The sequence below is a fragment of the Microtus pennsylvanicus genome, chromosome 17 (genome assembly GCF_037038515.1).
Source record: "Microtus pennsylvanicus isolate mMicPen1 chromosome 17, mMicPen1.hap1, whole genome shotgun sequence".
NCBI lineage: Eukaryota > Metazoa > Chordata > Mammalia > Rodentia > Cricetidae > Microtus > Microtus pennsylvanicus.
Window position 1 is genome coordinate 469,271 of NC_134595.1, and position 15,798 is coordinate 485,068.

The window sequence follows — 15,798 nt, forward strand, 5'->3', positions numbered from 1 at the left end:
ACATAGGACTTCATAAATTCATTTTACCATGAGTTTGTAAGTACAAACAGTATAAAAATGACATCATAATGCTTGAAAAGATTGTTAACACTGTCAAATTTATTTCTACAGAAGAAATAGCTCTGTGTTGTAGGCAGAAGATCCTTGTTCATTCCTGGCTGCCTAGACCCAAAATAATGACACAGAAACAATATTAATTAAAACACTGCTTGGCCTATTAGCTTAAAATTCTTTTTTTTTGAGACAGGGTTTCTCTGTGGCTTTGGAGCCTGTCCAGGAACTAGCTCTTGTAGACCAGGCTGACCTCACACTCACAGAGATCCGCCTGTCTCTGCCTACCTAGTGCTGGGATTAAAGGCATGCACCACCACCGCCCAGCTAGCTTAGAATTCTTATTAACTAACTCTGACATCTTTTTTTTTTTTGGTTTTTCGAGACAGGGTTTCTCTGTGGTTTTGGAGCCTGTCCTGGAACTAGCTCTTGTAGACCAGGCTGGTCTCGAACTCACAGAGATCTGCCTGCCTCTGCCTCCTGAGTGCTGGGATTAAAGGCGTGCACCACCATCGCCTGGCTAACTCTGACATCTTAAATTAACCCATTCCTATTATTTTGTATTTTACCACAAGACTTGTGATTTACCAGTAAGATTCCAGGGCATCTGTCTCCAGACTCCAGATACATGGAGTCTGACTCCACTTTCTTTTCTCCTCTATCTCTGCTTGGAATTCCTGCCTTGCTCTATTCTGCCCTGCTATAGACCCAAAGCAGCTTTTTTTTTTATTAAACAAAGGCAACAAAATATATTCACAGCATACATAGGGGAATACCAAATCACTTTGTAGCTGATTATAAATGTTTTGGCTAAAGATCTGACCAAATACTGTATAATAAGACGTCCTCTTTTTTATTTCAGGTAGTCAATGTCTACTGTAATATGCAAAGATTTTAAAAGATTGCTGCAAATAAAAATTTTACTCCTATATAAAGCACAAATTTTTCCACACTGAATACATTTATAGGGTTTCTCTGCAGTATGATTTTTTTCTCATGATTTAGATTATTCATACATGCAAATGCTTTATCACACTGATTACATTCATAGAGTTTATCCCCAGTGTGTGATCTTTTATGCATTTGAAGAGTACTGTGACGTACAAAGGCTTTACCACACTCATTACATTCATAGGGTTTGTCTCCAGTATGTGTTAGTATGTCTTTGAAAATGACTATAATAAACAAAGCCTTTACCACACTAATTACAAACACAATGTTTCTCTCCAATATAGGTTCTTTTATGCTTTTGGAGGTTACTGTGACATGCAAAGGCTTTACCACACTGATTACATTCTGTAGTAATAAGGGCAGTGGGGCTGCATTCCCAGCACCCCGGCCGCCTGCACTGCTAGCTTATGCCCCGAAATAATTACACGGACACTGTATTCTTTTAAACACTGCTTGGCCCTTTAGCTCTAGCACTTATAGGCTAATTCTCACATCCTGATCAACCCATCTCTAATAATCTGTGAGAACCGGTCTTACCGGGAAGATTCTAGCCTAGTCCATCCTGGGTCTGAACTTCATGGCGTGTGTCTGCCCAGGAGCGGGGCATGCCATCTCTCTGAGGTGTCTGCCCCGAGAGGAGAGCTGTCGAGTCTGAGGTCACTTCCTCTTCCTCCCAGCGTTCTGTTCTGTTTACTCCACCCACCTATCTTCTAACCAATAAAATGGGCCAAGGCAGTTCCTTTATTAGCCAATGACCTTCCTCCATCAACATTCATAGGGTTTCTCTCCAGTATGGCTTCTTTCATGCCTTTGTAGATTACTGTGACATGCAAAGGCTTTACCACACTGGTTACATTCATAGGGTTTCCCTCCAGTATGAGTTCTTTTATGCTTTCTGAGGTAACTGTGACATGCAAAGGCTTTACCACACTGATTACATTCATAGGGTTTCTCTCCAGTATGGGTTCTTTCATGCCTTTGTAGATTACTGTGACGTGCAAAAGCTTTACCACACTGGTTACATTCATAGGGTTTCTCTCCAGTATTGGTTCTTTTATGCTTTCTGAGGTAACTATGACATGCAAAGGCTTTACCACACTGATTACATTCATAGGGTTTCTCTCCAGTATGGCTTCTTTCATGCCTTTTTAGATCACTGTGACATGCAAAGCCCTTACCACACTGGTTACATTCATAGGGTTTCTCTCCAATATGCCTTTTTTCATGTGTTTGAAGAGTACTGTTATGTGCAAAGGTTTTAAAACATTGATTACATTCATAGGGTTTCTCTCCAGTATGAGTTCTTTTATGCTTTCGAGGTAACTGTGACATGCAAAGGCTTTACCACACTGGTTACATTCATAGCGTTTCTTTTCAGTGTATGTCTTTTTATGCATTTGAAGATGACTGTGATGTGAAAAGGCTTGACCACACTCATTTCCTTTATAGGGTTTTAATCTAGTAGGTGTTTTTTCAGGCATGTGAAGATGACTGCCACATGTAATGGCTTTAATACATTGAGTATATGCAGAAGTTTTCTCTCTAGTTTGACTTTTTTCATGCCTACAATGATAATGGTACATGTGAAAGCATTACTACATTTAATACATTGTTGAATTTTTTATCCGTATGAATTAATTTTACAATTTAGTCCTTTTTTAAAGAGGAATTAAATGTTAATGTTTTATTACCATGTTTACAATTTTGTTTTTCCCCATTATTAAGGCTTGCTTTTCATCTTTGAAGATACATGATTCACATTTATAGAATCTTTTTTCTACATGAGAATTTTCGTGTATTTGAAGAGAACTGAAAAAACTCAGAGCTTTACCACTCTTATTGCATTCATGTGTCCTCTACTGTGAGTGATACTACATTTGCTAAGTAAACTAGGACAAAGAGAAATATTTGTACAGTCCTAGTACTCATGGTGCTTTTCTGAAATGTGAGATTGTTGATATATTAACAATGAGGCTATAAAACTAATTACTTGTATACTTTTATATCAAATTCAGCAAGTATACTCAACATGGAGACTGCTACACATCTTCTGTTTGTTCTGAGAGAGAGAGGTATGCTATATCTTTTCACATCCCTATGCTCATGTGGCTTGTATCCAGAGTAACATATGATATACCTAGTAAAGGAAGAATAACAAATACAAGATTTCCACATTGAGATCACACTTTATGTCCTCATAGACTTGTGGCATCTGGATTAAGGCCTCTCCACAACAGCTGCCCCTTGATTCATGACTCTAACTGCCCCCTCACTGAACTTAACACAGTCACAAGTATATGGATTAAACTACCTTTTCTATGGACTATTAGTGTAATAGAGAGTTTTAGAGATATACTTATCATCTTTTCAACATGTATATCTTTTATAATATTAATAATATGAAATACACAGACAATTTTACAGTATAGTTCTCATTGTATTATGATTCAAATGGTAATATAAGTTAAGACATTGTTTCCTTGACTTCTTTCTTAAAAGAATGACTTGCAAATGCAGTTCACCTATCTGAAATTAAGGTATATGATTTTGTGAGAATTTAATAATTATCAATGCATGTTATTATATACACTGCTGCTGTTGTTTAAAACATATAGGATCTATTACAATTCTTCAGAGGTATATTTGTATATTTATAAATGAAAATTACCTTTCATGTCTTCTAGAACTTTGACAATGTTCTTCAACATTATGGTCTTCCCAACTGTATCCTAAAATATAGTGCCAGACATTATATATTAAAAATTGTAAAAAAAATTTAGCCACCATTTGTAGTAAACCTTACAACCATGCCTGATTTATTTACCCCATTCTACTTTCTCAATCATATTACAAAAGAGCACCATTAACCAATGAACAGTTGTCCCCTTATTTGAAACATGAAAGATAATTCAGCCCTACCTATAGTAGTGAGGTTTCTGTAGGTCTTCACCATCACATCTTTGTAGAGATTCTTCTGGGAAGGATCCAGCAAAGTCCATTCTTCCCAATTGAAGTCGACATGCACATCATCATGGGTCACTGTATTCTAAAATATGCCATACATGTGTACAACCAAAAGCACGATTCTGACAACACTGTAAATGTATACTTCTTTGACGGTATAGTCATATAATTCTGGTGCTCCCCATACTTACTCCATGACACAGACATCATAATTTAATCACCAAGTCACTTTAGAAGCAAAATGAATAGGAGGCTCACCTCTGTCATTTCTGACCCTTTGAATGGGATATCACCTTACAAGAGAAATGCCTACTGACCAACAATGAAAGCTATGTAAACAGATCAAGAGTACAGAGTACAGATAAGAGAAACTGTATGAAAGGTTAATACCTACCTACAAAAAGAAAAATAAGATGAAAAAGCCAGATGTATTGAATCATACCTCTAATCCTTATACTCAAAAGGCAGAGGCATGTATATCTATCTTCCTCTGAGTTGAATACCAGCCTAGTCTATGCAATCACTTCTAGGACAGCAAGAAATACATATTAAATATCTGTTTCACATGAAAAATATCAAACAAATATAAAAGAAATAACTCACAGGTTTTTACTGGTTTCTACAAAGAGTTATGCATTCACTTGAACTCTTTATTCATCTACCAGAAACCTGAAGTGTCCCAATTTTAACTGCAATGTAAATAAGATTTTACTAAAAGCACTGTGTGTTTAAAGTTACAAATTGACAAATGAAAACAATAGCAATGAATATGCTGATTATAAATAATCAACACAGAGCAAAAAAGATAGATCAACAGTAAATAGTCCTCCTGGTCTTGCATACAGGTGGGCTCAAGGACTTACATGGGGGATCATAACTATCCATTGTTCCCAGCTTAGGGTTTCTAATACCATCTTTTGATCAGTGTAAAGACCAGGTACTCACATGGTGCATATCCATGCATACCGGTAAAATATGTAGAGGTAGGCAGAGTAGACAGGATTGAATTCTGGAAGGAAGAAGGCAGAGTCATAGAGAACCACCATGGAGGTGCCAATATCAGACATGCTGCATCTTTCCCGGTAAGCCACAGCCTTGTGGTGATATCCAGATTACTAGAAATGGGTTAAATCAATATATGAGAGTTAGCCAATAAGAGGCTACAGATAATGAACCAGGTAGTATTTAAGTTAATACAGCTTCTGTGTGATTATTTTGGGTGTAAGCTAGCCAGGACGACAAGCAATCCCATCTTTGTCGCCAAGAAGGGAACAAAGGGCCACCCTCCTCCTCCTACAAAAATATTCTTTTTAAAATAAAAATTCAAAACAAACAAAACAGGCAGGAAGAAGTTTATGCACCTGCAATCCAATGACTCAGAAGGCACAGGCAGTATTAATGTCATGAATACATGCCATTCTGGGAAACATAATGAAACCTTCTGACAAATTTTAAAATTCAAGATATGGGCGAAGCTCAGTACAATAGCCTATGCTTGATAGGAACCATCATACAACAATATTAAAACAAAAGCCAGGAATGCTGGCCCACTTTTAATCCCAGCACTTGGGAGTCAGAGTCAAAAGATCTGTGAGTTTGAAACCAGCCTGGTATATAGAGCTAGTTTCAGGACAGCTAGGGCTACAAAGACAAACCTTGTCTCCAAAAATAAACAAATAAAAATGAAAACAGTGGGCTATTAAACCACCTAGGCACCAAATAGCAGCTAATTCTACTGAATCTTGTGTGATTTAGTGTTAGAATTTATGATGGTGGGGAAGTTATGACAGCAAAAGAAGAAAGCTGACTGATTAGTTTCAACCACAACATGGTAGGCACAAAAAACAGGAAATGGGTTGAGGCTACAGAAACTCATATTGTGGGATTCCCTTCTGTATGCTGTGATTATCATTAGTTAATACAGGAACTGCTTTGGGCTTAAGCAGAGCTATGGGAAAGAACTTAGCTAGGTGGGGAAAACTAAACTGAATGCTAGGAGAAAGAAAGTGGAGTCAGGGAGAAGTCATGGAGCCCCACCAGAGACAGATGCTGAGAACTTTACTAGGCCACAGTCACATAGCAATACACAGATTAATAAAAATTGGTTAAATTAATATGTAACTGTTAGCCAGTAAGAAGCTAGAGCTAATGGGCAAAGCAGTGATTTATTAATACAGTTTCTGTGTGATTATTTCAGGGCTGAGCAGCTGGGAACTAACAAGTGGCTTCCCACAACAAACTAGTGCTTGTGTGGCCAACTAAAATCCACTTAAAATCTTAGAGAGCTTGGAAAAGGATTCTAGACACTAAAAAAATAAAGTTTAGCCACATTTATTTCCCCAAATGGGGTTTGCTTACTGGTGACATGCTGCGGTTCCTTTAAGAGAGTTTTTCTGATTTAGAGATAGCAGGAAAAAAACCTGCACCATTTTGAAATGCCGGCTTTCTGGACTGTGCTGCCACCGTGAACTCTTGACTTTCTGGAGGACCAGCTATGGGATCTGTGAGCAGATTGCTACCGGCAACTTAGATCCCCTATATGCCTGAAAATGGGGCAATGGACTGGATGGAGCAAGCAGGCAGGCCGTATTTGCTCTACCAATGGCACAGCTTAAGTTCCACAGTGCTTAGCATTTTAAGAAGTGCTCCTAAACAGTAAAGAATTACAGACACACAATAGGACAGATTCATACCTAAAAGATCTCTAAATGAGACATGGTGTGTTTAAAAAATGTACATAGGCTTGGGAGAGAGAAGAAAACTATAGAAAGTTATAAAAAGAAGTAAATGGTTTATAAAAATGAAACAAAAGTCTTTAGAGAGACAGAGTATAGAAAATCATAAATTAAAGGAGTAAAGATAATAAAATAAATATTAAAAAGTAATAGAATAAAAAAATAAGCCACATAAACATGGACTATATACAGAGTCTCTGGATTATGTATATTATTGTGTTTTCTTTAATTTTTTTTGGCTGTAAAGGAGCTAAGTAACCAACATATATATTTTAAAGGTATCATGTCTTCAGGATTTGGGTCTAAGGATTTGTTGCTTTGCAAAAGAGGTTCTCTTTTTTTCCCACAAAGGATGAGAACCTGTGGAATCCCTCCAGACTAATGTGGTTTGATGAAGCAAGACCGCCCAAAAGGTCACTATGATCACACCCAAAAAATTACTTCACCAAATAAAGAGCAGGAAGCAGTTTGAAGAGAACTATGCCCATATTCCCAAATACTGTTCATAAATGTTTGTTTACATTTAAAAGGGAATATGCTATAGAGATTTGCATTGGTATGGATCTTGGTTCATTGATACTATTTTAAGGTCAATTTTATTTGTGCATTTCTGCTCTTGATTAAGTCATTGTATTTGTTTAGCTCATTTAAAAATGTAATGTATAATTAAAATATAGGTAAATAGAGAGTCATCTATAATAGTAATAGTTAGTAGCATATTAGATTTTCTCGATGTATAGAAATGTATTTCAGATAGATAGGGATTCTTCAAATCTTTCATAGACTTTCAGAATATGACCTTTAAAATGTTTTAAGAGCTTAAGACTTTTCATGACAATGAGACACATCTGCTCCTGGCAGCAGCAATCTACTTCAAGAGGATAATCAGCATCGAAGAGGCTCCTTATGGAGTTGGTTAGCCATTTGGGCAAGAAACTGCTCTAGGCTGGACTGCTTGATGAACTAGACATGCAGGACTCACAGGGTTCCTGATTCATGAAAGCGTCTGCCAGACATTCTGCAGGACACAGAAGAAGGCAACTGATGGACTTTTCCATTGCAAGGCAGAACAGGTCTTCAAATTTCCTACTTTATGGAAAAGTCTGCTTGATAGTATGGACCTGTGAGCTGAAGATTGAATGCCCCCAACAACACAGAAGAACTTTGGGTGACTATCCAGGCAACAAGATGTCTTTGTCATTTCTAGAGTTTTGGAAGTTGCTTACAATATACTTCCTGTTTACCTAGGTAATATTATATCCTTCTGGAGTCTCTGTTGGAGTTGAAGAATTGGGAGGTGATATGGAATTCCTCTCTCTATGCTGTGATTATCATTGTTTAATAAGGGAACTGTTTTGGACCTATAGCAGAGCTATAGGGCAGAACTTAGGTGGGGTGGGGGTAACTAAACTGAATGCTGGGAGGAAGAATGCGGAGTCAGAAAGAAGTTATGTAGCCTTGCCAGAGACAGATTCTGGGAACATTAGCTGGTAAGCCACAGCCACATAGTGTTATACAGATTAATAGAAATGGGTTAAATTAAAATGTAAGAGTTAGCCTTAAATAAGAAGCTAAAGCTAAAAGGCCAAGCAGTGATTTAATTAATACAGTTTCTGTGTGATTATTTCAGGGCTGAGCAGCTGGGAACAAACAAGTAGCCCTCTTTACTACATCATATCACAGCCCCAATGAGAGATTTTATCCAGAGAGGCTCCTCCTACTAATGATTTCACAAGCAATCAAATGAAAGTTACCAAGAAGAGGCACATGTTAAAATACATCTTCTTATCTGGGAGGTTTTCATTCAATCAATTAAATTCTAACCTGGGTCACTAGAGGCTTATGTTCATCCAAGAAGAAAATTAATTTGGTCATTTCAATGATACTCATAGTCTGCAATAGCCCCTACACTTTTCAAATGTTAAAATCTCTTCTGATGCTCAAAACAATCACTTGACAGTGACTTGTGGACAGAGGTTTCTGTCCTACCTGGTCTCAGTCATTCAATCCCAGAGAAACACACAGAGGTCTACATTAATTATAAACTGGTTGGCCTATTAGCTCAGGCTTTTTATTAACTAATTCTCACATCTTGCATTAGTACATAATTTTTGTCTGTGTTAGCCACAGGGTTTGGTACCTTTAATCAGTGAGGCATTCTCATCTTGTTTCCTCTATGTCTGGGTGATGACTGCAGACTTAGCCTTTCCTCTTCCCAGAATTCTCCTGTTCTGGTCACCCCACATATCCTTCCTGCCTGGTTACTGGTAATCAGCATTTTATTAAACTAATACAAGTGACAAATCTTTGCAAGGTACAAGACCAGTGTCCCACAGCAAATAACATCTTGTAAAAATCAGAAAACAGGGATGGAACCCGGTCGCAGAGGCGGACGGAACATGGTCGCAGAGGCGGAGCAGCGGCAGCAGAAGACGCAGGCCACAGGAAACGGGAACCATTGTGGCAGCAGAAACAGGCTGCAAGGACCACACACCGAGACCAGATCGCCCCACATCAATTAAATCAAAGAGGTAGGCCTTTGGTTGGTGAAGTCCCTGGCAAAGGAGGAGCCAGGCCCTATTCCTGAAGACCCTTCTGAGGGGTGAGAGGGACCATGGCCCCCCGGCAGGAACCAGGAAACAGAGTGAGGGCATTTTGTAAGAGGAGCCCCTGGCCAGCAGGGAAACCTGAACCAGTTTTAAAAGACCCATTAGATAGCATCCATAGGAGGAGATGGGCAGGCTCCAAGGCAAGAATTCACCCAATAATCTGAAAAACAGCATGAAAACACCAGAACCCAACGATCTTACAACAGAAGGTCTTCAACACCCTAACACAGAAGAAGTGGAAAAAATTGACTTTATGAAAGCAATAGAGTCCCTTAAACAACATGTGAAAAATGCCCTTATAGAAATGGATGAGAAGTATAACCAAAAGTTTGAAGAAATGAGTAAATACGTACATAATACCCTGGGAAACCAAGAAAGAACAATCAAACAGGTAATGGAAACAGTTCAAGATTTGAAAACTGAAATGGAAGCAAGGAAGAAAACACAAACTGAAGACCAGCTGGATATGGAAAATCTAGGTCAACGAGCAGAGCCTACAGAAACAAGCATAATCAATAGAATACAAGAAATAGAAGAAAGAATCTCAGATTCTGAGGACACCATAGAGAAAATAAATGCAATGATCAAAGAAAACTGCAAAGCCAACAAATTCTCATCACAAAACATTCAGGAATTATGGGACACAATAAAAAGACCAAACCCAAGAATAATAGGAATAGAAGAAGGAGAAGAGTCACAGCTCAAAGGGCCAGAAAATATTTTTAACAATATATTGGAAGAAAACTTTCCCAACATAAAGAAAGATATTCCTTTGAATATTCAAGAAGCATACAGAACACCAAACAGACTGGATCAAAGAAAAACATCCCCTCGCCATATAATAATCAAAACACAAAATATACAGGTTAAAGAAAGAATATTAAGAGCTGCAAAGGAAAAAGGCCAGGTAACTTATAAAGGTAAACCGATCAGACTTACACCTGACTTCTCTATGGAAACAATGAAAGCCAGAAGGTCCTGGATAGAAGTACTGCAGAAGCTAAGAGACCGTGGATGCAAGCCCAGACTACTATACCCAGCCAAGCTTTCGTTCACTATAAATGGAGAAAACAAGACATTCCAAAATAAGAACAAATTTAAACAATACATAGCCACGAATCCAGCCCTACAGAAAATAATAGAAGGAAAATCGCAACCAAGGAATCCAACATTGCCAACACTGCCTACAATAACTGATGCATCTAGCGACCCTTCACTAGCATAACTCAAAGAAGGGAAACACACAAATTCTACTTCCAAAAACAATAAGAATATCCAGAATTAACAACCACTGGTCATTAATATCACTTAATATTAATGGTCTCAATTCACCTATAAAAAGGCACAGGCTAAGAGATTGGATACGAAAACAGGATCCAACATTCTGCTGTTTGCAAGAAACACATCTCAACCACAAAGACAGGCATCTACTCAGAGTAAAGGGTTGGGAAAAGGTCTTTCAAGCAAATGGTCCTAAGAAAAAAGCAGGTGTGGCCATATTAATTTCTAACAAAACTGACTTCAAACTAAAATCAATCAGAAGAGATCGAGATGGACACTTTATACTCATAACAGGAACAATTCTTCAGGATGACGTCTCAATCCTGAATATCTATGCCCCTCATATAAAAGCACCCACTTATGTAAAAGAAATATTACTAAAACTCAAGGCAGACATTAAACCACACAGACTAGTAGTAGGAAACTTCAATAAACCTCTTTCAGCAATGGACAGGTCAATCAGACAGAAACCTAAGAGAATTAAGAGAACTACTGGAGGTAATGAAGCAAATAGACTTAACAGACATCTATAGAACATTCCACCCAAATAGGAAAGAATATACCTTCTTCTCTGCAGCTCATGGAACCTTCTCGAAAATTGACCACATACTTGGAAACAAAGGAAACCTCCACAGATACAAAAAAATATCAGTGTCCACCTGTGTCTTATCAGATCACCATGGATTACAGTTAGAAGGCAAAAACCACACTACCTCCAGAAAACCAACAAACTCATGGAAACTGAACAGTCAATTACTGAACCATACCTCCTGGGTCAAGGAAGAAATCAAGAAAGAAATTAAAGTCTTCCTTGAATTTAATGAAAATAAAGGGACAACATAATCAAACCAATGGGACACTATCAAAGCAATGCTAAGAGGAAAGTTCATAGCACTAAGTGCCCACTTAAAGAAAACGGAGAAAGCATACATTGGAGACTTAACAGCACACCTGAAAGCTTTAGAAAATAAAGAAGCAGACGTGCCCAGGAGGAGTAGAAGACTGGAAATAATTAAACTGAGGGCTGAAATCAACAAAATAGAAACACAGAAAACAGTCCAAAGAATGAATGAAACAAAAAGTTGGTTCCTGGAGAAAATCAACAAGATCGACAAACCCCTATCCAAACTAATTAAACAATAGAGAGAGAACACGCAAATAAATAAGATCAGAAATGAAAAGGGGAACATAACCACAGACACAGAGGAAATTCAGAGACTCATTATATCTTACTACAAAAGCCAATATGCCACAAAACTAGAAAATGCAAAAGAAATGGACATTTTTTTAGATAAGTACCATATACCAAAGCTGAACCAAGACCAGGTGAACAATCTAAATAGACTTGTTACTCACAAAGAACTAGAAACTGTTATCAAAAATCTCCCCTCCAAAAAGAGCCCAGGACCATATTGTTTCATTGCAGAATTCTATCAGAACTTCCAAGAAGAGCTAATACCTATAGTCCTTAATGTATTTCACAATATAGAAACAGAAGAGGCATTGCCAAATTCCTTTTATGAAGCTACAGTTACCTTGATACCAAAACCACACAAAGACCCAACCAAGAAAGAGAATTACAGGCCTATCTCACTCATGAATATCGACACAAAAATTCTCAATAAAATACTGGCAAACCGAATTCAAGAACACATTAGAAAAATTATCCATCATGATCAAGTAGGCTTCATCCCAGAGATGCAGGGCTGGTTCAACATATGAAAATCTATCAATGTAATCCATCATATAAATAAACTGAAAGAAAAAACCATATGATCATTTCATTAGATGCTGAAAAAGCATTCGACAAAATTCAATATCCCTTTATGATAAAAGTCTTGGAGAGATTAGGGATACAAGGGTCATACCTAAAAATAATAAAAGCTATTTACAGCAAGGCAACAGCTGACATCAAATTAAATGGAGAATAACTCAAAGCCATCCCACTAAAATCAGGACACGAAAAGGATGTCCACTCTCTCCATACCTCTTCAATATAATGCTTGAAATTCTAGCAATTACAATAAGACAACATAAGGGGATCAAGGGGATTTGTATCAGAAAAGAAGAAGTTAAGATCTCGTTATTTGCAGATGATATGATAGTATACATAAGCGACCCCAAAAACTCTACCAAAGAACTCCTACAGCTGATAAACACCTTTAGTATTGTGGCAGGATACAAGATCAACTCCAAAAAAACAGTGGCCTTTCATACAATAAGGATAAGGAAACAGAGAAGGAAGTTAGAGAAGCATCACCTTTCACGACAGCCACAAATAGCATAAAATATCTTGGGGTAACTCTGAAAAAGGATGTGAAAGATCTATTTGACAAGAACTTTAAGTCTTTGAAGAAAGAAATTGAAGAGGACACCAGAAAATGGAAGGATCTCCCTTGCTCCTGGATTGGGAGGATCAACATAGTAAAAATGGCAATTTTACCAAAAGCAATCTATAGATTCAATGCAATCCCCATCAAAATCCCATCAAAATTCTTCTCAGATCTGGAGAAGACAAAATCAACTTTATATGGAAAAACAAAAAACCCAGGGTAGCCAAAACAATCTTGTACAACAAAGGAGCGTCTGGAGGCATTACCATCCCTGACTTCAAATACTGCTACAGAGCTACAGTATTGAAAACAGCTTGGTATTGACATAAAAACAGAGAAGTCGACCAATGGAATCGAATAGAAGACCCTGACATTAACCCACAAATGTAAGAACACCTGATTTTCAATAAAGGAGCTTAAAAGTATACAATGGAAAAAAGAGAGCATCTTCAACAAATTGTGCTGGCAAAACTGGATGTCAACCTGTAGAAGAATGAAAATAGATCCATATCTATCACCATGCACAAAACTCAAGTCCAAATGGATTAAAGACCTCAATATCAGTCCAAACACACTGAACCTGATAGAAGAGAAAGTGGGAAGTACTCTACAATGTATGGGCACAGGAGACCACTTCCTACGTATAACCCCAGCAGCACAGACATTAAGGACCTCATTGAATAAATGGGACCTCCTGAGACTGAGAAGCTTCTGTAAAGCAAAGGACACTGTCGCTAAGACACACAGGCAACCCACTGACTGGGAGAAGATCTTCACCAACCCCACAACTGACAAAGGTCTGATCTCCAAAATATATAAAGAACTCAAGAAACTAGACCATAAAAGGCTAATCAACACAATTATAAAATGGGGTACTGAGCTGAACAGAGAATTCTCAACAGAAGAAGTTCAAATGGCCAAAAGGCACTTAAGGTCATACTCAACTTCTTTAGCGATCAGGGAAATGCAAATCAAGACAACTTTAAGATACCATCTTACACCTGTCAGAATGGCTAAAATCAAAAACACCAATGATAGCCTTTGTTGGAGAGGTTGTGGAGAAAGGGGTACACTCATCCATTGCTGGTGGGAATGCAAACTTGTGCAACCACTTTGGAAGGCAGTATGGCGGTTTCTCAGGAAATTCGGGATCAACTTACCCCTGGACCCAGCAATACCACTCTTGGGAATATACCCAAGAGAGGCCTTATCATACAACAAAAGTATATGCTCTACAATGTTCATAGCAGCATTGTTTGTGATAGCCAGAACCTGGAAACAACCTAGATGCCCTTCAATGGAAGAATGGAAGAAGAAAGTATGGAATTTATACATATTAGAGTACTACTCAGCAATAAAAAACAAGGACTTCATGAATTTTGCATACAAATGGATGGAAATAGAAAACACTATCCTGAGTGAGGTAAGCCAGACCCAAAAAGAGGAACATGGGATGTACTCACTCATATTTAGTTTCTAGCCATAAACCAAGGACATTGAGCTGATAATTAGTGATCCTATAGAAGCTAAATATGGAGAACCCAAAGAAAAACATATAGGCATCCTCCTGAATATTAACCTTCAGCAAGCAATGAAAGGAGACAGAGACAGAGACCCAAATTGGAGCACAGGACTGAAATCTCAAGGTCCAAATCAGGAGCAGAAGGAGAGAGAGCACGAGCATGGAACTCAGGACCGCGAAGGGTGCACCCACACACTGAGACAATGGGGATGTTCTATTGGGAACTCAGCAAGGCCAGCTGCCCTGAGTCTGGAAAAGCCTGGGATAAAACCGGACTCTCTGAACATAGCGGACAATGAGGACTACTGAGAACTCAAGAACAATGGCAATGGGTTTCTGATCCTACTGCACGCACTGGCTTTGTGGGAGCCTAGGCAGTTTGGATGCTCAAATTACTAGACCTGGATGGAGGTGGGGGTTCCTTGGACTTCCCACAGGACAGGGAACCCTGATTGCTTTTCGGGCTGGGGGGAGACTTAATTGGGGAAGGGGGAGAGAAATGGGAGGCGGTGGCGGGGAAGAGACAGAAATCTTTAATAAATAAATAAATTTAAAAAATCAGAAAACAAGTTACATCTTTCCAACATACAATGGTATAGAATATGGAACACCATTTACACTGCAAAATAGAGAAATGGAGACATAGTGGGAGAAGATTGAACCAAGAGAAGATTGAAGCATAGCAGGACAAATATTAAATCCTGTAGCTCTGTCTCTGATACACAAGGCTTCAGTTTCAAAGGGCTTAGATGGCCCTATCCCTGCATCTAGTTTTCGTTTTTTTTTTTTTTGAGACAGGGTTTTTCTGTAGCTTTAGAGCCTGTCCTGGAACTAGCTCTTGTAGACCAGGCTGGCCTCGAACTCATAGACATCTACCTGCTCTGCCTCCCGAGTGCTGGGATTAAAGGCATGCACCATACCACCCAGCCCTGCATCTTTTCATATATCTCTGTGGTTAATTTCACTCCCTATATTCAGCTAGTTCTCCACAGAAGATGTTTTATAGTTTAGGCATCTCAATATCTTATGCTATCAAAATGCAACCTAGGCTGTATCAAAATACAACCCTGGCTGTTGTGGAATATTATTGTAAGATGTGTTATATTTGTTTATGTTGTGAAACAATTGTTTCAATGATACAAATATGTGTTGCATTCTTTTATGTTGCATGTGTATAATTCTGTGAAGCTATGATACTGGGCTGGTCTAAAATACCTATTTGGCCTAATGAACAGTCAGTAGCTTGGTAGAAAAGTATAAGAAGGGCTGGCAAGCAGAAACAATAAACAGGAGGAGAAATCTTGGAGGAAAAAAAGGAAGGATGACCAAGAAAAGGAGAGAAAAGTATGGGC

The 15,798-nt window shown here is 38.3% G+C and overlaps 1 long non-coding RNA gene across 1 annotated transcript in view; it reads right to left on the reverse strand.

Moving 5' to 3' along the window:
• Nucleotides 1-15,798, reverse strand: part of LOC142836989 (uncharacterized) — a 38,256-nt gene that overhangs the window by 4,421 nt on the left and 18,037 nt on the right. Inside the window, exons 2-3 of the long non-coding RNA XR_012908183.1 lie at nucleotides 3,922-4,048; nucleotides 3,671-3,731 (exon numbers count right to left, since the gene is read on the reverse strand). This is a non-coding gene — a long non-coding RNA (uncharacterized LOC142836989). The remainder of the gene's footprint in view (nucleotides 1-3,670; nucleotides 3,732-3,921; nucleotides 4,049-15,798) is intronic.